Genomic DNA, 24,556 nt, shown 5'->3' on the forward strand with positions numbered 1-24,556 from the left:
CTGACTGTATGAAATGTCTCATTTTATGAAGTTAAGAACTCAAGAGTGAACAAATGAAAGAGTTGCCAAATACTGACATAACCTCTGAATCTATGTAATTCTTTTGTGTTCCCCACCATGACAGCGAGTAAGAAAGGAGTTCTGAGAAACCCATCCTGTGATTCTCTACTCAGAAAATCTTCAGATATGAAGGCCAAAATTCATGCACAATATATAAGGCCTTCTAAAATTGAAAGCCTAACAACCTCTGCGGTCTTAGGTCTCATCACATTTGTAGTTTCCCAAACAATGTAGCCAGACCAGGAAGAGCACTCAGTACAAAGGTATGTAGGATAAAGTCTCCTGTCTGGAAAATAGCACATCTTTAAAGACCATTCAGGGCTACAAACATTCAGCATTCTCCTCCTTCCCCAGACATTACAATTACTATTGTATGCTTCTATAATGGCACCCATGAAGCTCCTTATGCAAAAACAAGATCATTCCACTTTGTATCCCTAGAATTTTAGCATAGTCCCAGGTACTCATAAAATAAACAATAAATATGGAATGCATGAGTAATCGATACAAGCATGTATAGTGCCTTAACTAAGAGAACTTTGTAGAACCAAGACCAAGACCAAAAATTAAATACAGATATTTAAGCCCCTGCTTTCCTCAAAACCCCACCACAAATGCAATGTTACGTGAATCCATTTATTCTTTGTTTTGCATTGAATATCTATAGCTATATATAAAGTGAATGCCTGGTGAGTGGGTGGGTGGTGGTGTTCACTCTTATTTAGTGGAATGTGAATATGTCAGAATCACAGAAAATAGAAAGAAAGAGGTTTATTCAAAGCTGTCAGTTCTCATGCCTGCTTTTAAAATCTGAGATGATGCCTAGATGGTTCAAATTTAATATTCACATCTACTTTATCACATCAAATATGATCATTAGCAAACAGTGTTTGAATGGTAGCTATTTCCTGACTGACAATAGCCATCCGGTGGTACCCACTTTCCCATATGCCTGGGACTGATACAATTCAGATAGTCTGGAAAACAGTGGGAGGAAGGAAGTAATTAAAAATGAGGGGGAAGCTTGGGGCAGGGATAAGCATCAATTTTATCTCACACAAGAATATCCCTATATTTATTCTCTTAAAAGTTATAGGTGGGGACAGAAAGACTATTTTTAAACCTATTTTATATCCTCAAATGGACATGCAGTCTTGCCCATAGAGTGTCAGGAAATCCTGAGGATGGGCACTGGTATTCAAAATAAGCTTACACTGTAGGCTAAGAAAACAGAAAGAAATTAGCTCTAGAATACCATGGAAGTAGATGAAGCTCAAAAGTGGACAGTGGTACTATTATAAATTCGGAGGCCCAAGCAACATTTTGTAGTAGGTGGACTGCCCCACACCTACTCAAAGAAGCACTGTACTGTCATCAGCAATACCTTTACCATGTGGGACTTGGGACAGGGGTGAGTAAGTAGGGGAGAGACCTGGCCTTTGGGGGTCTGTAAGCACTGTAGAATCTTCTCAGGCAGCAGCTTTACCCAGAAAGATGGAGGAGAAGGTGTTTAGCAATAATTTGTAAACACTGAAGAACTAAAGTAAGAATGCTTTAATTGCATTATTAATTTTAGGACTAACTGATTGCAAAAACTGTCCTGTTCATTACAGTCCTATCCTGTTTATTTTGAGCATTCACCTAAATTATGTTTCCCAGCCATCCCCTGCCTCCAGTTAGGTGGGGTCGTGCAGTGAGTTGTGGCCAGTGGAATATGGGAAGAAGTGACTGATGCAATTTTCCAGGCCTGACTCAGGATCCCCTTCTGTCTCTTTCCTTATCCATAGACTGAATGGGGAGGAATCTGAGACTCTAGAGAAGGAAAGTGTCCCAAGACATATAGAGTCTAGGTCCCCTTATATGACACTACTTAAGCAGTCTACCAAACAAGAGGGTCTCTCCCGTGCGGCCATTTGGATTTTATGCCCTTCTATAAAGCCACTGCGATCTGGAGTTTATCCATTACAGTAGAGATAAAGCTGCTGCTTCCAACCACTTCACAAAAGTGACTTAGATGGTCTCATGCACCATGTCCTCCCATGCTCTCTGTCACTCTCAGGAGCATCTTCTTGACGTTCCTCCTCCCATTTGGAGCATGCAAGCCAACTGTTTATTCAGAATGTCAAAACTCATTTGTGGCTAGAATAACAATGACATTTAAATAGTCAAAGAATCAACAGAGTAAGTTTTTTGGAGAAAAGGTGTAAAGGATTGAGGGATCATGATAAGCAATGCTTTTAGTCACCATGGCGTTCTTTTATTCACTGATGCACACAAGTAATTTCAATTAAAGTGCCAGGTCCAATTGCATGTTACTGAAAACACTAGGATTTTACTAGCATAATGGGTCTATTTAAACAGCTTTGGGCTCTCAATTTAAAGCCAGGATGTTGAAATGAGGTTAATAAACAAATAAATAGACGAATAATGAACCTCTGTATGTTTGGAGTATAATCATGGGAAACTGAAAGTTAGTTAGAGACTGGGGAACAAATAAAACTGGGACTCTGGTGAGTAAAGAATTTCCTCAAGATCTTGTTTCATATTTGAATCTTAATCTAGCTGCACATTCCTCTTATTTACCCATATGATGAGTTAGGATGTAGGACTCCAGTCCAAAGAGTAACCTCTAAAAGACTGACGGCTTCCCCAGGTGCCTTCTGTCTATCACTTGCTGTCAGTCTAACTTTTTCTATTGCTTCTACCTAAAAATAAAGGAGAAATTCTTTCTTCAAAAACGATGATTCTCTGGCTTACTGCATTTCGTTATTTTTCTAATTCTACTGTGGCAACTCTGCCCATTTAATAAATATGAAGAGAAGAGTTCATTTAAAAGCAGAACCACTCAGGATTACAGAGTAAAGGAAATAGGTGTACCTTCCCGTGAAGTTGAGGGAACCAGAAGGATGGGTTTCAACTAGAGATGCCCACTGAACAACTTGAGTCAAGGAAAAGGAACTCTGTCTACTGAATCTTGCCTGGGATAGCTGGTGAACTGTTAGAAACAGAAAAACATATTGCAAAACATATTGCAGGTGCCTCTTCCCTGTCTAGTATTTAGAAAAGTTCCCCTGAGTGTCCTGAGTGACCCAACCCTCAGTGCACCATGGTAATGGTCAGCAATTGCTAAGCCATGTTTTGACTGGTACCTCTTCCCTCCTTTCATATATACTTTTTTGAACTTCCTTTTGGATTAGGACCCTCCCTTCGCCCCATACACACAGCTCATGTCTATTGTTTTCTAGAAGGTTTCCTACTCATTATTTATATCTTTTTCTCAGAGAGACCCTAGACAATGGTTTTACCCTAAGATGGAGGAAAGATCCCTGGGTGACAGTTTGAAGAAATGTTTTCCAAGACAAAAATCCATCATAAGTCATATTATAACTCACAGGTATATTCACTTCCCTGGAAGAACCCCTGCCTATTGATGTCAAGCTCAGCTGTGCTGTGTGCTTGAGCTAACGCAATGTGAGCATACATGATACATGCTACCACTTTCCAGAAGCTTTCGGAGGCACTGTGAAATTCTGCCAGTTCTTTTGCTTCTGCCTCCTGCTATGAGAATGGTACGTCCCACAGAGAGATTTCTTCTTTATTCTGGACCCAGGAATAAAAAGACACTTGGAGCAGAGCCAAATGGAATCAAGCAGAGACAAAACATCTGCAGCCACCACCACTATATAATGTGGACTATTGTTGTAAGTCACTAGGATTTTGGGTTTCTTTATGAATGCAGCAAAATGGACTAAAATATCACCTGACTAGGGGCATTAGAAATGGATTTTGTGAATGACAAATGAACTTTAAGCCCTTAAGATTTTTGAGTTGTTTGTTACAATTACCTTCATATAATAATTCCTCCCCACTTTCAATACCTTACTTAGCCCCTCAAACTGAAGGGCTATGACGCCATGAAAGGGAAAGTCCCAAGCTCCTCAAACTGGGTAGGGTTGAAAGGATCCAGTTTGAAATTTCTCCAAAAAGCTGGACAGTGGTGACCATCCACCACCCCCATTTTCTGTAAGTCAGCACATTACAAGCAGAGAATGGTAGCTTTAGACTATATCTTTGTAATAGCCACACAGATAAACTTGGATTTTCTTTTTACCTTTACCCAAATTTATTCCCAGGTTTGCTAGGCATTATTTCTTAGAAACATAATTTTAAAAGGAATAATGTCCTTTCAAGCTGCCACTGCAACCTGAAGATGCCCTTTCAGATAACCTCTATATTCTCTAAAAAATTTCTTATACTTTCTGTTTCCCACAGAAACCTTTTGAGTTATTTTCTCTCCATGATTTAAGCAGAGGTCAACTGTTCCACCTGCATTTCTCTAGCTCCTGCTCTTGCTTAATGAGACCTAGGATTTCTTATTTTAGCTGTGTTTATTTTTTGGTATCTGCTTTTCTCAAATTACTCTTCCTTTTAATTGTCATCTTCTTTATATATCAAAGTTAACAGTATCCTTTATCATTATACTATTGGAAACCAGTTCTCCGTGAATCCCTTGAGTTTCAGCACATCTTGAGAGCAGAAGAACTGACAGATTTTTTTTTCTAGACTATGTTTTTCAAGGATGTTTATATAGCAAACAGCCTTGGAAAATATAGTGTCGTGCTCCAGACAAGGAGCAAAAATTGTTTGCTGTCCATTATAATCAAAATAATACCTCTGATACGGTTTGGCTGTGTCCCCACCCAAATCTCACCTTGAACTGTAATAATTCCATGTGTCAAGGGCAGGGACATGTGGAGATACATTGAATCATGGGGGTGGTTTCCCCCATACTGTTCTCATGGTAGCGAATACGTCTCCTGAGATCTGACGGTTTTATAAGGGAGAGTTTCCCTGCACAAACTTTCCTGCCTGCAACCATGTAAGGCGTGCCTTTCTCCTCCTTTGCATCCTGCCATGATTCTGAGGCCTCCCTAGCCACGTGGAACTGTGAGTCCATTCAACCCCTTGTTCTTTATAAATTACTCAGTCTCATGTGTGTCTTTATAGCAGCATGAGAACAGACTAATACAGAAAATTGGTACTGGTAGAGTGGGGTGCTGCTGTAAAGATACCCAAAAATGTGGAAGTGAATTTGGAACAGAGTAACAGGCAGAGGTTGGAACAATTTGGAGGGCTCAGAAGAAGACAGGAAAATGTGGGAAAGTTTGGAACTTCCTACAGACTTGGAGAACTCAGAAGACAGGAAGGTGTGGGAAAGTTTGGAACTCCCTAAAGACTTGTTGAATGGCTTTCACCAAAATGCTCATGGTGATATGAAATATAAAGTCCAGGCTGAGGTAGTCTCAGATGAAGATGAGGCACTTGTTGGGAACTGGAGTAAAGGCAACTCTTGCTATGCAAAGCGACTGGTAGCATTTTGCCCCTGCCCTAGAGATGTGTGGGGCTTTGAACTTAAGAGATGATTTAGGGTATCTGGCAGAAGAAATTTCTAATCAGCAAAGCATTTGAGAGGAAGCAGAGCATAAAAGTTTCAAAAATTTGCAGACTGATGATGCAGTAGAAAAGAAAAACCCATTTTCTGGGGAGAAATTTGAGCCAGCTGCAGAAATTTGCGTAAGTAACAAGGAGCTGAATTTTAGTCACCAAGACAATTGGGAAAATGTCTCCTGGACATGTCAGAGACCTTCACAGCAGGCCCTCCCATCACAGGTCCAGAGGCCTAGAAGGAAAAAATTGTTTCCTGGGCTGGGGGGTCCAGGGCACCCCTGCTATGTGCAGCCTTGAGACTTGGTGCTCTGCATCCCAGCTGTTCCAGCCACGCCTAAAAGGGGCCAACATACAGTCATGCCATGGCTTCAGAGGGTGCAAGCCTCAACCCTTGGCAGCTTCTATGTGGTGCTGGTTCTGTGGGTATGCAGAAGACAAAATTTGAGGTTTGGGAAACTTCCCCCTAGATTTTAGAGGACATGTAGAAACACCTGGATGTCCAGGCAGTGGTGTGCTACAGGGATGGAGCACTTAGGGAGAACATTTACTAGGGCAGCACAGAAGGGAAATATGAGGTTGGAGCCCCTACACAGAGTCCCCACTGAGACACTGCCTAGTAGAGCTGTGAGAAGAGGGTCACCATCCTCCAGACCCTAGAATGGTTGATCCACTGACACCTTGCATTGTACACCTGGAAAAGCTGCAGGCACTCAACGCCAGCCTGTGAAAGCAGCCAGGGACAGGGGAATGTGGAGGGTGTACCCTGCAAAGCCACAGGGGTGGAACTGCCCAAGATCTTGGGATCCCACCTCTTGCATCAGCATGACCTGGATATAAGACACGGAGTCAGAAGAGATCATTTTGGAACTTTACGGTTTAATGACTGCCCTGTTAGATTTCATACATGCATGGCACCTGTAGCCCCTTTGTTTTGGCCAATTTCTTCCATTTGGAATGACTGTATTTACCCAATGCCTGTACCCCCATTGTATCTTGGAAGTAACTAACTTGTTTTCAATTTCACAGGCTCATAGGCTGAAGGGACTTGCCTTGTCTAAGATGAGGCTGGGCTGTGGCCTTTTAGTTAATACTGAAATAAGTTAAGACTTTGGGGGACTGTTGGGAAGGCATGATTGGTTTTGAAATGTGAGGACATGAGATTTGGGAGTGGCCAGGTGCAGAATAATATGGTATGACTGTGTCCCTACCCAAATCTCACCTTGAATTGTAATAATCCCCACATGTCAAGGACGGGGCTGGGTGGAGATCATTGAATCATGGGGGTGGTTTCCCCCATACTGTTCTTTTGGTAGTGAATAAGTCTCACGAGATTTGATGGTTTTACAAAGGGCAATTCTCCTGCACAAGCTCTCTTGCCTGCTACCATGTAAGATGTATCTTTCTCCTCCTTTGCCTGCTGCCATGATTGTAAGGCCTCCCTAGCCATGTGGAACTGTGAGTTCATTAAATCTCCTTTTTTGTATACATTACCAGTCTCAGGTATGTCTTTATTAGCAGCATGAGAACAAACTAATACAACCTCCCTTTAGGGCAAAGATTGGGCAGATTTTCTTGCAGCCCACTGTAAAAAAAATGTGGTTTCGTAAGCTCAGATTTCATCAGCCGTTCCAAAAACCAACCGTATCTAACCAACAGCATTTATCTATAACTATCTATGTCACCTTTGGGAGTCTTAGAGGACGTGGAGAGCTGACACAAACATGAACCTCATGCTACCTGCTGTACTGTTAGTAATAAAGTCCTTTCTCTCTGAACCAGGAGTTTCATATCTTCTATCAGCATCCATAAAACTATGCAGACTAACATATTATTTTGCAAGTAGGGCAAAATCATGGATCCTTCACAGTACTTGACATATACCACCTCCTGTAAGGTATATTTGTTGTAAATTAATATCTGTAAATACTCATGTTTACATGTATCATACACGATAGTCCCTCATTTTAAAAAGGTTATAAAATCACACCCTATCCACAAAACACACAAATACAGTTATCACTTTATTCTCAAATGTTTAGCACAGTTCCTTGCTCAAACAAAATGTTTGTTTAATGACTGAATGAATTTAAAATTGGAAAAATGATGGTACATTATTTACTACAAAATTATCAACTCATTGATACCTCTAGTTACTACTGACATTCTTGATAGAATCAAAGAAAGTTAACATTGACTTCAGGTCTCCAAAACAGTAACCCAAATCTAGTCAGTGTCTTCCAGAAGTGGGCATGTTGGTTTTAATAAGAATGTATAGAAGCATCTCATTCTTACATGCCAAGGATTACGGTTGGGGTGTTTTTTGTTCCCTGTAAATATTTTTGACTTTTGACCTTCAGTTGTTGCCACACTATCATGTCCAGCACCGAAAGCATTGATTATTAAATAGCTCATTCAACCTTTTCTTTTTGACAACTACTCTTGGCAAGGAAGTATTAGCCCCTTGTGATTAAAACAAATAAATGAGCAAATTACAATTCAAAAAGTAGTACCCTATATAATACAGTTAAAAACAGTGCAGCATTAGAGAGAGGAATAACTAAGCCTAAGGATTGGGGTATGTGGTATGTACAATGTTGATAGTGACATCCTAACTCACTTTGAGGGCCTTGTTCATTTTTTGTTCTATTTTTGGCTTCTTAGACCTTGATTTCACAATATTGATAAAATAATCCACTCCCTTTTTCTCTGTCCTGACATCCTACTTCAGTTTTTCAACCAGTCTTTGATTTGGTTTTTATCCCTCAAAGAATTTCATTCCAGGCACTTCATTTCTTTGTCTGTTTTTTTCTGTTGCTGACCATTCAGGGTCACCTCCTGTTTGGATATAGTGCATTCTGGAGTAGGGTATCTGTGTTTCTAAAAGCCTGTAATGTAGGTTCCAACATGCAGACCTGTTTGAGAACTTCTGCTCTAGGGTCTTCTATGACCCCACCCATTTTGAATTGAAATGGATTATGCATACCAGTAAGCTCATCCTAATACTTGGCCTTTACCCAGTTAGTTTCTCTCCACCGTAGCCTAGACCCTTTACTCCCATTCTCCATTTTGACTAGAAAAGCCAGGGCTAGAACTGTGTGTTGTTCCGATTAAGAGTTCACATCATCATTCTAGAGAAAAAACTAGAATCCAGGTGTTTTTCGTCTCTATCACTGACGTTTGCACAGACACAGACTCATAAGGAATGAACAATCACAAGCAGAATTTAGTGTTAACCTCTTGCCATCCTAGACTAAGTACAGAAGAAAGGAGAGGAGCAAAAGGGAAGCGAAAAATATTACAGCTTTCTACCTCTCCTGGTAAAATAGCACACATAAAGAGTAAAGAAAGGACTGGGAGTTGCCATGGCAGCCTGAAGCTCCTCGTGGAAACCAAGAACTGCCTTGTCCAGACATGGGAGGAAAAGCACTTTCTTCTGTGAGTCTCAGTAGATCCCGTGGTGGCTTCATAGACCAGGGGTGTACTCTGCTTCAGAGAGATAGCTGTAGTGACAGGCCTCTTTATGCAGAAAGCCACACCTTCCTGAGTGTGTACAGGCAACCAGTGGTTAGGATGCTCAATCACAAGAAATCCACCCACCACTTTCTTAAAAGCATGTAACTATAAATTGTGCACATTCTTATATTTTAAATATGTTTACATGTAAAGTCAAGGTGCTGAATTATAATCACATTGCAACACTCATTTATATTTATGTCCTTTAGTCTTCCAGCTAATTTAAGAGAAAATCCAACAACCAGACAAAGTATCATTATACAGTGGAATTTATTTCCATATCCAGGCACTCTCTAAAGCACTGGCTTGAGGCTCTCTTTCATTTTAAGTTGCTAGTGGAAAGCTGAGTGGAGTGAATGGGTTCAGGGGTTCTTACTTTCATGCCTCTGTAATCTGAGACCCAAGGGCTGCTGTTTGATTAATTGATTTTATTCATTAATTCATAAAACATGTACTGAGTGCCTATTATGTGCTAAGCATTATGCAAAGTGGTAAAGATAAGAAAAAAAATCACCATCTCAGTGAAATTTTGCTGTAGACAAGGAAACATGTACTTACAGTTTCAAAACATTGCTATAAGTGTTGTAACCAACAGAGAAGTATAGGTATGTATTTATAAAGAAGAAGTACAGTATGTGTATAAAAGAGTGAATACTCCTTTCTATGAGAAGAAGGAGAGGTTAAGTCAGAAAAAGATATGGTGCCTCCGTTTTGAAGGACTTTATAAGGATTTTGTAATATCAGTTGCAAAATATTAGGGAGCTTGTGTCAAGTGGCAGGAATTACACGGGCTGGAGAAGTATAAAGTTATGTGGTACAAATAATGCATACAGTTCATAATACCTGTGTGGCAAGGGGGCTGCTGGTGAGAAAGAGAGTTAGGGGCCAAATCAAGGGGGCCTTCATCACCATGCTGAAAAGTTGGGACATTAGTCTGCACACAATAGGAAAGTTTTAAAACCACAGACTGCTTGGATCAAATGATGTGTGTGTGTATGTGTGTGTGTGTGTGTGTGTTAGGAATCTTTCAAACACTTGGGAGTGGTAGTAGTCAAGAGGCTTTTGTATTATTGCACAAAAATACTCCAATTCAAAGGTGATAGATGATGCCACTATGACATAGATCACTGGCGATGGTTGAAGATGAGAGAAGGCATTTCTGAAAATTAACATGACAAGATGATTGTGAGGATGTGGGAATGAAGAAAGGAAGGGGTTTTTATATCCTGGCTTGGATATTTAGATGAAAAAGTTGTTGTTTACTAAAATAGAACTTTGGGAGTTGGAGATGATGAGCTCATTTTGAATTGGATGACTTTGAAGTGCTTTAGGAACATCTAGAGAAAGATGTCTGGTGGATAGTTCAATATACAAGTTAAATCTGGAAAGGTTATGTAGGCTGAAGATATAAATTTTAGGCTTATGGCCAGAGATGGAATGGTAGATCAGCTCTTTCAGGGAGTATATTAAAGGATCCAGTATGAAATTCAAGACAGTGTTTCTCAAGCTTTAGTGTGTGTGCAAGTCACCTGAGGATCCTGTCAAAATACAAGTTCTGATTCAGTAGCCCTGGAGTGGGGTCTAATCATCATAATTTCCAGCAAGCTTCCAAGTGATGTTGATTCTGCAGGTATGCAGGCCACACTTTGAGTAGCAATATTGTAGAAAACACTAGTGTTTAAGGACAGGAAGATGAAGAGAAGTCCACAGAAAAGATTGAGTAGAAGTCAAAGATTTAAGAAGAGAGTTGGTGGGGCGGGGGGTGGGTGGGTGTGGAGAGGGCAGAGGGGCACAGTAAATAGGAGTATTGTCTTGGAATCCAAGAAAAGAGAGAATTTCATAAAGAAGAAAATGTTCAACAAAGTCAAAGGTTGCTAACAAATAGAGTAAGAAGGGACTGGTAAATGTCTATGAAATTGGCAATTTGAAAGTAATTTTGAACTTTGACAGAAAAGTTTTTGTACCATGGAGAGAGAAGTAAATTATAGTGGGGAGCTAATTAACAGTAAGGAAATAAATGGTAGTTAAGGAAATAGACATAGTGAGAATGGATTTTGTTTGTTTGTTTATAAACAACAACAACAACAACAAAACACTTGACTGTATTAGGAAACAGACAAATTGGGTGACAATTCAGGAGAGACAAAGATTTTTAAAGTGTCATTATTTTTAAGATTATAAAAGACATGATGTTTGTGGTAGGTAGAATAATTCCTTCTTTCCTAATCCCCTGGAACTGTAAATATAGTTTCTTTGATGGCAAACAGTACTTGGCAGCTGTGTTTAAATTAAGAATTTTGAGATGGAGAGGTTATCCTTGGATTATCCAGGTGTGCTGTGTGTAATCACAAAGATGCTTTAAAGAAGGAGGCTGGAGGGTCAGGACCAGAGAAGGAAATGTGACAACAGAGGTTGGAGGGATGCTATTGCTGGTTTTGAAGAAGAAAGAGTGCTGTGAGCCAAGAAATGCCAGCAGCCCCCAAGAGCCAGAAAAGGCAAGAAACTGATTCTTATCTTAGAGCATCCAAAAGGAACACAGCAGTGCAGACACCTTGGTTTTAGACCAGTGAGACTTCTGACATCCTTTCAGAACTGTGAGATAAAGATAAATTTGTGTTGTTTTCAGCCAAAAACTTTGTGTTAATTTGTTATAGCACCAATAGGAAACTAGTACAAGAATCTTTAATATGTGAAGCAAAAAAACAAACAAAAAAAAAACTGTAAGGGACAACAGGTAATGTCTTTTCTTCAACCATCAAAGGGTCACAGCTGACACTCCCATAACAGAGACGGATTAACAAGAGAAAAGCATAACAAATTTATTTGACCAAAGTTTTATGTGACATGGCAGGCATCATAAATGAAGACCCAAAGACTCCAGGGAAAACTGGTATTTTTATGGACAGTCATACAGAAGTGTGATTGGAGAACAAAACCCTATGTTCTAGTGGTAATAAAATGGGGGGAATTCAGCAAGTCCTGTTTATTCAAATTCTTCTTTGCTTCCAGGAATAGGGCAAGACCCCTCTTCTGGAATGGGGCCTTATGATCTACTTTCAGAGGAATTTTTTTATGACCATGGGTGAGAGGAGAAAGATGGGAGAAGGTCAGAGGAGTGACCGCCAAAGAAGAATGAGGATGAGAAGGGAAAATAAAGACTTTCCTACTCTGGAGGTGCAGAGTTTTCTTCAAGACATTAGGTGTAAGGCTATGGACAGAATAACTATAAACCACCCTCTCTTGTGCATCCTTGTCTATGAAATGGGGGTCATAACGCCACCTTCGTGAGGATAAAATGAGGTGCCATGTAAAATGTCTGGGCAAAAAAGATGAGCGCAAATGTGTGGTTCTCTTGCCCATTTTAAGTGCTTTCAGGAAGAATGTGTTGCTGCAGTCCAGGGCGTGGCAGCTGCTTCACTGTAACTAAACGCTGGAAACTGGCTCCCCCAAATAATCTCCACATTAAGCTGAGATCTGTTGAGTACATGAAAAATTGAGAGGAGGAGGACCCTGATCCCGGGGTCTCTTGGACTACTTCTCTGAATGTTCCTAGGCTAAAACCAAACATTCTTAATAGATAATCTGTTCCCTCAGCCCCTTCTGTTTTTACCTCGTCTCGTGCCCTCTCTGCCTAAACGCTGTCTCCTCCTCCCCAGGTTCACATTAATAAGGAGAAGGTGCCCCCGCAGCCCCTCTGGACCGAGCCACACCCTCTGCCTGGGAATCCTGTGCTGGGGCTGCAGAAGCCCGCTGCGCGCCTCCTGGTTTCCATGGAGACCCTGCTTGGTGTCGGTGGCGGCTGCGGAGCGCAAGGGAAACCTAAGCGTTTGTATTTAAATGAGGGAAAGTGGGGGAAGGGGAAGTAAAAGAGGAAGGGAACAGAAGAGAGGATGGTGGAGGTGAGCTGCGGGTGTTCATGAACGCAGGGGACTAGAAAAATCCAGCTGGGCTACTCAGTCATCTCACGCTCGGGGAGAAATTAGAGGAAGCAGCAGGGGGCAGAGGGGTGTTTATTTCTTGCGTGAGAAATATCCGACTTCTTTCTGACATCCGGAGTAAAGGACAGGCAACTAGGGATCCCTTTTCATGTGGCTGGCTCCTGGCTGATAGTGCTGCTCGGTTTCATTTCCAAGAAGCAAGGGAGAGTTCTCGCTCTGCCCAGAGTCTCAAGTCTTAAAGATTCATCGCTGCTATGGGAGGGGCCACACCTCTGTCTTTCACTCTCGACTCTTTCCCCTGCAACATATCTAAATAGAAGCTCTGGAAAGACGGATTCCAAAAGCTCTGGGGTCTCGATTAACTGTTGTTTATTGGCTAACACCCTAGCAAGAGCCTGGGGGAGGAATAGGAGGAGGTTGGGCAGAATGTATGCTACGATTGAATTGCACTAGGGTTCAGATGACGTCAGCTTGAATAAAGGCCTGACCTAGTGAATGTTAAATGTGGCTGAGTGACTGAATCCTCGGAAGGGATCGATGGCAGAAACCTCCCTGAAAGGACCATGCCACTTCTTTAAAACATTAAGCATGTGATTCTGCTGATCTCCCCTGCAACTCTCAGAGCTCTGGTGGAATCTCAGCTTTCTGCTATAATCACTTGAACATTACTTACTGCCCTAGATAACTGCGGGTCACGTGGAGTTTGCACCAAAAAAGGAAGTCTTTGAAAAAAGAAAAAGCCATTAATCAAAGTGCCTGCTAATCTTACTAAGTGAAAGCAATTCAATTTAGTAAACACTTTCAGAGGTCTACTTGGAGCTAAGTGTATGAAAAAAGAGTGAGATGTTATTTGCCTTCAAGGTGCATACACTCTGACTGGGGAGGGGGATATGTTCACAGATGACTCATGGTGCCTGGCAGCAGGTAATATATACCATGGGCACTCCAAGGAAAGTGAAATTAATTAGATACAAGGGTGGTTGGGAAGCAGTTTATATTAGATGCTTCTGAGGTCTAGACTTTTATAATAGATGCAGAGGAGAGAAGTACAGGGAAAAGTTCTGCAGGGGTAGAATAGAAAAAGTTTAATCCAATTGCCTATTCCATATAAAATTCCAGTTCTGTAAAATTGTCTGTCAAGTGACATAGAAAGCTAATTTTCCTATCTTTTCCCTCTCTGATGATGTATTGCTATTGCTGCAACTTATAGGAAACTTTGGCTTGGCCTCTATTCCATTTTTACCACTTGCCTAACCCATTTTATTTTGATATTAGAGGTTCAAGCTTTAATGATTTCATTTAAAAATAAACCCAGAAGGTAGAATTGTGAGAAAGAATGCTTTAAAATGTATTTGGGTTTAGGCTGAGTAAGAACCATAGGTATGTGAAGGGCATTGCGATTCTTTTGTAGTTGAGACAGGGCTGAAATAAAGAAGGTATTTGTGCCATTTGGGGCTCATTTTCAGAGTGATGGCACATAGGAATTAAGAGATGATTGGCAACTCCATCACAAATGTTTTTTAGAATATGTGACACTTATGGTCTGAACTTAGTGCATGTTGCTCAGTCATGAACTATCAAGTTTTCATTAGAAAATAAGGAGATATTCAGGAATACATTAAAGGACACAGAAGCCAAAGGCTAAGTCTTGGCCTTTGGATGAAAGATACCAGGCAGAAATGAAATTAAAGGAGGGCAATTATTTCTAGAAAGGACAGGAAAAAGAAGCCATATGTGCTCAAACTGGTCATAGTTTCTGTGTCATTGAGGTATTAGTTACTAAGGGCTTGTTTTCAAGGCCCTACTCTCAGTTGGCTGAGGAATATACCTATAATAAAAAACATCTTCCCAGAGTTTTGGCAATGAAGCAGAATATTAGCAATTTTTTAATGAAAAAAGGCAGAAAGCCAAGAGTCAAATTATTTTATTTTTATTGTTTCATTCTTCTCACATGGTTCACTACAGAATCTTTGGACTCTTAATTTACTTTCTTTAATGCCATTCTGCCAAATTTCGGGATAGCTGAATATAACCTTCTAGCTTCTTTACTTCAAATAAACACCCATAGACATGTGGGCACCTCAGTCATCTGAACACAGTCAAATGTATTTACATGAGACACTTTTTAATGGTAGTCAATATGGTATGACAATTCCTAGAAATGAATTCAGTAATATAAAGAATGACCACTTGACATCACTAATAGCTTAAAGAAGAGGCAGAAGGGATAAAATAAACACATAAAAAAGAAATTGGGTCATAAATAGTAGAAAAGATGGAGGGGGAAAAATAAGTAGTGAAACAAGACATTAAGGGAAAAAATGATATAGAACAGGACGCCTTAAGCCCTTGAAGAGGTTAGGATCTTTGTATTAGTCCGTTCTCACACTGCTGTAAAGAAACACCTGAGACTGGGTAATTTATAAGGAAAAGAAGTTCAATTGGCTCATGGTTCCACAGGCTGTACCTGAGGCATAGCAGCTTCTGTGTCTGGGTAGGCCTCAGGAAGCTTACAATCATGACATAAGGCAAAGGGAGAGTGAGGCACTTCACCCAGCCAGAGCAGAAGGAAGCGAGAGAGGTGGGGAAGGTGCCACACACTTTTAAATAACCAGATCTCAGGAGAACTCTCTCACTATGGCAACACAGTACCAAGGTGGAAATCTGCTCCCATGAGCCAATTATCTCCCACCAGGCTCTACCTCCAACACTGGGGATTACAGCTCCACATTTGCAATTTCCTAGAGACTTGTTGAATAGTTGTAACCCAAATGCTGATAGTGATGTGGACAATGAAGTACAGGCTGAGGAGGTCTCATATGGAAATGAGGAACTTATTGGGTACTGGAGTAGAGATTACTTTTGCTATGCTTTAGCAAAAAGCCTGGCTGCATTGTGCCCCTACTCTAGGGATCTGTGAAACTTTGCACTTAAGAGTGATGATTTAGGGTATGTGGCAGAGAAGTTTCCAAGCAGCAAAGTGTTCAAGATATGACATAGATAATAACCTATGCTCATATGTGTGAGCCAAGAAATGATCTAAAGTTGGAACTTAGGGTGAGATTTGGGTGGGAACACAGATCTGAACTATTTCATTCTCCCCCGGTCCCTCCCAAATCTCATGTCCTTCTCATATTGCAAAATCCAATCATGCCTTCCCAACAGTCCCCCAAAATCTTAACTCTTTCCAGCATTAACTCAAAAGTCCACAGCTCAAAGTCTCATGTGAGACAAGGCTAGACACTTCTGCCTATGAGCATGTAAAATAAAAAACAAGTTAGTTACTCCTAAGATACAGTGTGGGTATGGGCATTGGGTAAATACTCCCAATTCAAAAGAGAGCCAAAAGAAGGGGACTACAGGCCCCATGCAAGTTTGAAACCCAGCAGGGCAGACATTAAACTTTAAAGCTCCAAAATAATCTTCCTTGACTCCATATCCCAAATCCAGGACACACTGGTATAAGGGGTGGGCTCCTAAGGCCTTGGGCATCTTCACCCCTGTGGCTTTACAGGCAACCGCCCCTGTAATTGCTCTCATGGGCTGGTGTTGAGTGCCTGTGGCTTTTCTAGGCTCAGGGTGCAAGCTGCTGGTGGATCTACCATTCTGGGTCAGGGGTCTTACAGTTCCATTAGTGGGGACTCTGTGTGGGGGCTCCAACCCCCACATTTTCCCTCTGCATTGAGCTAGCAGAGGTTCTGTGTGAGGGCTCTGCCACTGCAGCACATTTCTGCCTGGACATCCAGACTTTTCCATACATCCTCTGAAATATAGGTGGAGGCTCCAAAGCCTCAACTCTTACATTCTGAGCACCTGCAGGCTTAACACCACAGGGAAGACACCAAGGCCTATGGCTTGCACCCACTGAAACAGCAGCTTGAGCTATACCTGGGCCCCTTTTAGCCATAGTTGGAGCTGAAGTGGCTAGGATTCAGGGAGCAGTATCCTGAGGCTATGTGGCCAGTGGGGCCCTAGGCCTGGCCTGTGAAACCATTCTTCCTTCCCAGGCCTCTGAGCATGTTACAGGAGGGGCGGCTGTGAAGGTCTCCTGAATGTCTTTGTGGCCTTTTCCCCATAGTCTTAGCAATTAGTACTTGGTTCCATTTTACTTATGCAAATTTCTGCAACTTGCTGAAATTCCTCCCCTGAAAATGGGCTTTTCTTTTCTACCACGTGGCTAGGCTGCGAATTTTCTAAACTTTTATGTTCTGCTTCCCTTTTAATGTAAGTTTCAACTTTAGGTCATTTATTGACTCACACATATGAGCATAGGTTGTTAACGAGGTCACATCTTGAACACTGCTGCTTAGAAATTTCTTCGGCCACATACCCTTAATCATCACTCTCAAGTGCAAAGTTCCACAGATCCCTAGGGCAGGGACACAATGCAACCAGGCTGTTTGCTAAAGCGCATCAAAAGTGACCTTTACTCCAGTTCCTGATAAGTTTCTCATTTCCATCTGAGACCTCCTTAGCCTGGACTTCATTATCCATATCAGTATCAGCATTTGGGTCACAACCATTCAACAAGTCTCTAGGAAGTTCCACATTTTCCCTCATCTTCCTTTCTTCTGAGTCTTTCACACTCTTCGAACCTCTGCTCATTACCCAGCTCCAAAATCACTTTCACATTTTCAGGTATCTTTATAGCAATGCCTCACTCATGGTACCACTTTTCTGTATTAGTTCATTCTTGCACTGCTATAAAGAAATACTTGAGACTGGGTAATTTATAAAGAAAAGAGGTTTAATTGGCTCAGAGTTTCACAGGCTGTGTGGGAAGCATAGCAGCTTCTGCTTCTGCGGAGGCCTCAGGAAGCTTACAATCATGGTGGAAGGCAAAGGGGGAGTGAGACACTTAATATGGCTGGAGCAGGAGGAAGACAGGAAGGTCAAGGGGAGGTGCTACACACTTTCAAACAACTACATCTCACGAGAACACAGTCACTATCACAACACATTACCAAGGGGTAAATCCCCTCCCATGATCTAATCACTTCCCAGCAGGCCCCACCTCCAACACTGGGGATTGCAATTTGACATGAGATTTGAATGCAGACACAGTTCCAAACCATATTGATCCTCTAGTTTACTCTCATTTTAATTTGAGATGGAAATCTTTTCATTTCACAGATGAGAAAGCAAGAGCCAGGGGAAATGAGGGACTTTTCCAATATCACAGTCATTTAGAGACAAAGGTAAGGTTAGAGCCCAGGTTTCCTTACTGCTAGTCTGGTAATAGTTCTGCTACATCATTTCTTATACCTATAAAGGATGACTGAATCCAAAGTTCCTTTGAAATTTAAATACTTTTCCATTTGTACTTTGACATCTAACTGTATTGTATTTTTCCATTTCTATTGTTTATTTGTAGCATGCAAAGTGTTTTATCTAATTTAACCCTTGTATCAATCTGCAATAAGTAAATACCAGCTGAAAAATGGCCTACATGGGACTTGTCTACTTTTTTTTTTTTTTTTTTTGAGGCAGAGTCTCGCTCTGTCGCCCGGACTGGAGTGCAGTGGCCGGATCTCAGCTCACTGCAAGCTCCGCCTCCCCGGTTTACGCCATTCTCCTGCCTCAGCCTCCCGAGTAGCTGGGACTACAGGCGCCCGCCACCTTGCCCGGCTAGTTTTTGTATTTTTAGTAGAGACGGGGTTTCACCGTGTTAGCCAGGATGGTCTCGATCTCCTGACCTCGTGATCCGCCTGTCTCGGCCTCCCAAAGTGCTGGGACTACAGGCTTGAGCCACCGCGCCCGGCCTTTGTCTACTTTTTATATATGATATATTTTTCCCACAAATACCCATTTCTTATTTGTGAATACTAGATGAATTAAAAATAAGATAAATAGACCATGCTCTTTCTACTCTTCTCTTCTCCACCATACTATCAACTAGGAACTCGTTGTGCTTTAAGAAAATAAAACAGAAGTGGGAGGAATGGAGAGCCTGACAATTAAAGCAAATGAGAGAGAACAAATGGTGTGGACAGCTTTTGCAAGTTTGTGCCATAGATGACAGTGGTTAAATTTGCTTGTTATTCTAGACATCTGTAATAGAGGAAGTATTACCTCCAGTTGTTTCTGCAGTGGTGATCCTTGTCATCTTGAGAAAGTTCTCTTTGAAGCTGATGAATTCGGTTTCCAGAAAAAGACATAGGACTGATGTTGGGGAATAGGAGTACCTCCTCCCTACCACGAACTGCACTCTCAGAGGCCCAGCCATCCCTGGCAGGATGGTTTCAATCACTCCTGCCATCCAGTCATCGCTGACACTTCTTGGCAGGCAGCCTGCCTCTAATGGAACGTGTCCTGCAGCTGGGAATTAGGTCATCAGTAATTTACTTAATAGCATTTTATGAGCTGGGCTCTGACAAAAGAGAGTGATCTGGCCTTACCAGCGGGAGCTTTCCTTGATGTGAGGGGAAGGAGGGAAGAGAGTATAGCATTGTGAATAATCAGACATTACATTTCCTGAAAGTAATGGGTGAGGGTAAGAAAATCTGGGTGTTTCTTCAGACTTCCTATATGATCAGGTAAGATATATACCTTGGGCAAGGTACTTCTTGTCTCTGGACTTTAGTTCCTCTAAAGTCCTATACAACTCTAATATCATATACTTCTGACTCTAAAGAACTCTTTAGGAAAATTAGAAGATACAGAATTTGACAGGTCATCACCACCTCTTCCCTGATGGTGCTCTATGGAAGGAGAGATGGATAACCCCACTCTTCTGCCATTAGCATGCTTTGAAAAGAAGAGCACTGTGTTGTAGAGTTTGCTAATTTTCCTGGTGTAAGTGTTCTCAACATGGCTGATTTCAAGCTGTCAATGCTTTAACAATTAGCAAAACTTTTGAAAATTGAACAATTAGCTCCTATGGGCTAGTATAGTTGCTCCAGTACACCACTAGTTCTCTCCCATATAGATAAAGCTGCATCAATGAATAGTCTCCCGTATGTAGACACATAACTGGATTGTTCACACACTAAGATATGTGCCATATATATCTTTGTTTTGGTTATGGATGAAAAGATATTCACAACTTCTCTTTGATTCTATTCCAGTTGCTATTCTTAATTTATGTGAAACCCTCTCAGAAAACATGTGAATTCTTATTAGGAAACTGCCCAGTTTATATAGCTCTTCATCTGAATTCCCATTTCTTCCATCACTGCTCTGATGCTCCCAGGGATGTTCAGGGAGCCATTTGACCCTTCATATTTTCTTCTGACCCCTATTGTTTCTGTTGGAAAAACCAATATGCATCTCATGAATGTTCAGAAGGTTCGCTTTTGCTATACAGGGTTTAAAATTTGAAAAAGAATCACTGGAATACTTCCTCCTTTTCACTGGGTGTGAAAGAAACCCTTTTGGATTCTGAAATTTTAATGTGCAAAATCTTCCAATTTCACGAAAATTAGGGCTGGGTGCAGTGGCTCAGCCTGTAATCCCAACAGTCTGGGAGGCTGAGGCGGGTGGATCACTTAAGGTTGGGAGTTCCAGACCAGCATGGCCAACATGGTGAAATACCCATGTCTACTAAAAAAACTAAAAAAAAAATTAGCCAGGAGTGGTGGTGGGCACCTGTAATTTCAGCTACTTGGGAGGATGAGGTAGGAGAATCGCTTCAGCCCAGGAGGCGGAGGTTGCAGTCAGCTGATATCATGCTACTGCACTCCAACCTGGCTGACAGAGCAAGACTCCATCTAAAAAAAATAATAAATGCACTTTTTTAAAAAGGAAATTGGGATGATCAGAGGTAAAATCAGTACCCAGAATGGCGATGGATACAATTATGAGTCAGTTCTATTTTATCCCTTCAATTGAATAGTATGTATAGAAAATAGTCAATTAGCAACTATCTACTGAGCATTTACTACATGAACTCAGCACTGCAAACTATCGTGAAATATAAGAGAAAGCATATGCTATAATACTAGCCTTCAAATTTATCATTTTGTTGAAGAGATAAGATTAACATGCACAAATTAATGGAAATCAGTTAAAAACATGTTATAATCAAGTGCTTAATGATGTGGCACAAATTCTAAATGAAGCAGGAATTTAGAGAAAAGTAAAATTTGAAGCAAATGTTGCCCAAGGAAACTTAATGACAGAAATGGAGCATAAGCTGCCCATGATGTGAGGATAGTGTTTACATAGTCAGGTGAAGGTACCAGACTAGCAGGCTTGGGGGATTGCACATCAAACGCTGATGGCAAGAAATAGGGAGGAGGTAGAAACAGTAAGTAGTGGAAAGTGAAGAAAAAATAAAACCTCTGGCCTAAAACTGGGTTTTAGTATATTTGTGTGAGAGAGAGTGTAGAGGAGGGGTGAGAGGCCATATACAAATAAACAATGACCAGATCACATATGACAATAGAACTCTGATCTACAACCTCTGCAGCAACCAGTGTGCAGGAAGCCAAACCACAACCTCTGCAGCAAACAACCCAGAACAGGCAGCAAGTGGTGAATGACCACCAGCTTCCCTATTTTTTGCCTCCCTTCCCCTCCCCTCAACCAACTCCCACCACTTCCAACTCAGGACCAAGGAGAGAAAGCCAAATATGCTCCCCAAACCAATCACATAGAACACCCCTCTTCTAGTTAGGCTGCATCCAGCTTCCCATGCTAATAGCCTCAAATCAGAGCATACTTGTAACCTTCCCTTTTTCTCATTATAAAGGTTTCTTACTCCTCTGCCTGCCTTTGAGTCTCTGCCAAACACCAGTGATGGTAGCTGAATCTCTTATTACGTAGCAAGCTTTGAGTAAACGGCCTCTGCTTGTTCTCATCTGGGGGGTCTAGGGGGTCTTCATTTATTTCCACAGTGGGGAAGGCACACACCCATGACAGTCTGTTTCTCTTTTGCTATTACACAACTACACACACACACACACACACACACACACACACACACACACACACACACAGAGTTCTCTTTCTCCCTACCACTGTTCCTCCTTCCTTCCCACTATCTACTTTTCTGTAGGCTTTCTTACCAGTCTCCCAAGAATGCTCTTAAAATAGACAGGTGTTGAGGAAGCTATTACTTCCATTTCAAAGGTGAATAGAATGAGGTATTCAAGGTAGTCTATGCCAAGGACATTTACAAATTTTCTTTGAGTCTAAAGTGGCAACTGAGCCAGGTGCGGTGGCTTACACCCGTAACTCCAGCATTTTGGGAGGCTGAGGCGGGTGGATCAGTTGAGCTCGGGAATTGGACACCAGCCTGGGCAATGTGGTGAAACCCTATCTCTACTAAAAATACAAATATTAGCCAGGTATGGTGGCACACGCTTACAATCCCAGCTACTTGGGAGGTTGAGGCAGAAGGATGGCTTGAACCCAGTAAGGGGAGGTGCAGTGAGCCAAGATTGTGCCACTGCACTCCAGCCTGAGCAACAGAGTGACACTCTGTCTTGAAAAAATAAAAAACAAAAAGTAAAATAAAATGGCAGCTGAATGACTCAATTCTAACCTGATTTTGATTCTGGTTATCCTTTTTCTCTACAAAAGGTCTTTTATTGTTGTTTTAAAAATAATGGTCCCATATTTTAAATGGTTTGATCTAACATTAGTTAAATAACAATTAATGTTTTTTTTCTAGTATATTTTAAGACATCTAAAATGGTTTGTCTGATTCTCTGATTGATGTAAGATAACCAGCATTGTTGCCATACTAGACAATATATTTCCTGTCAAATCAAAGAACACAAGTATTTCAAATAGTGACTGCTACACAATCTCCTATAGATATATGGATTTTATTAGGGCATTTTGAAATTCTGAAAATAGCTCATCAACCCTCATCTCCATTCGACTTTTGAGAATTTATTATGGTGATCAGAAACCCAAATTGGAAACAACCCCTTAAATGATATTACAATTACAAGAATTTTGTTATGATTTTACCAGTTCCTGAAAGGCCAGCTCTTTACTCCATGCTCCAAAACCCTAAAATAAAATAGTTTTTGGGTTTTACAGGTAGATTATTTTTGAATATTTAAAGGAGTTGGTTCCCTACCTAATTTATACCAGTAGACTGGAAGTTGACCAGCAGTTAGCCATGACTTTTTTTCTGATATAACATCCTCTTCTTTGTGAACATCTGATATGATCAAAAGGCTAGAGGCAGATTTAGCTTGACTATGCTGAAATTCTCCATGTTTTGCTTTCCATTTAAACCCTGTGGTCTTATTCTTGGGTTTGTAGACTTAGAAACTCAGTTTTCCAGCTCATCCTGGAGCAATTATGCATTGGCAATGTAATCACATCTCTGTTATATGTTCTTATCTTACCTTGAATGTTTACTTCATTTCACTTACTCCCAGAGCCCTGATGATACCAGCAATGAGTCTCCAAAGTACTCGTGTGAAGAGGGAATATAACTTTAGAAAATGACTCTTGTTGATGATGATCCTCTTTCATATCATGTATGATCTTGTTAAATGAGATCATAGATCTTCCTCACCAAGGGTTTTGTCTCATTAAAATTTGCTCAATAATCTATTGTCATAAGTCTAGTGGGTGTATTTTAGGGTATTTATTAGTTAAGATGACATTGTTTGTTGTAACCAACACATCTCAATTATGTAGTGGCTTCACACAATGAAAGCATATTTCTTGTTCACCCAAAAGTTCAAGATTGGTACTCCTTGTCAGCAAATGGCTTTCTCCATGTGGTGATTCAGAGACCCAGGCTTCTTCTGTATTGTGGCTTTGCCATCCTTTAGGGATTTGCCATCTTCCATGGCTGAATACAAGTGGGAAAGAGAGGATAGAAGTAATTCATTTGCTTGTTAAAATACTTTGGTTCTGGAAGTGTCAGATATCCCTTACATTCATACTGTTTGTGAGAACAAATGCAAGGAAGGCTAAGAGATGTAGTCTGTCTATGGACCAAGATCAAAAAGAAAATGACAATTTGGTGAACATTTAGCCTTCTCTGTCTTAGGTATTTGTAGCCTCTGCCTACCTCTTGCTATCCACTAAAGATATTGGAATATGAATCGAGATGCAAAGAAACTGTTTAAAACATGGTCTTCCTCCCTTTCCCTTGCCTCACTAACTTGCAGGAAATTGTCATTATCTTTTTTTTCTGAGAGAATTGCAGTTGACCAATTATCTATTGTTTTCTCTACTTAGCTATGTTAAAAAAGAGGATGGGTATCTCTAGTGTAAAATGACATCAGCCATTCTCTCCTGGGTGACCTCTCAGTGGCTGCTCTCTGCTTCCATGACAGCTGCTCTTGGCAGAAATTCCTTTTGGATCAACTTTGCTTGCTCAAAAGCCCATTGGCGGTGGAATAGCTCAGAGTTATGCTTTCAGCTCTACGTCTTGAGAACCAACTCATGCACTCCGGACCTTTAGATTCTCCCAGGACCAGCTATAGCTTAGATGGTGCAGGCAGAGCATCTGTCCAGTTTTTTTTGGAACCACAGAATTGCAGGCCTACCTCCCTGTCTCCCCTTGAACTCTCTGGCCATAGTCATGCCTCAGCTAGTACCCTGGGCAGAAAGGAATTTGATAACCCGATTATCTCTAAGCTCTAAATGATTGCCAAGAGCCTAATATGATTTTGCTGGTA

The sequence above is a fragment of the Colobus angolensis genome, unplaced genomic scaffold (assembly GCF_000951035.1).
Source record: "Colobus angolensis palliatus isolate OR3802 unplaced genomic scaffold, Cang.pa_1.0 Scaffold190, whole genome shotgun sequence".
Classification (NCBI taxonomy): Eukaryota; Metazoa; Chordata; class Mammalia; order Primates; family Cercopithecidae; genus Colobus; species Colobus angolensis.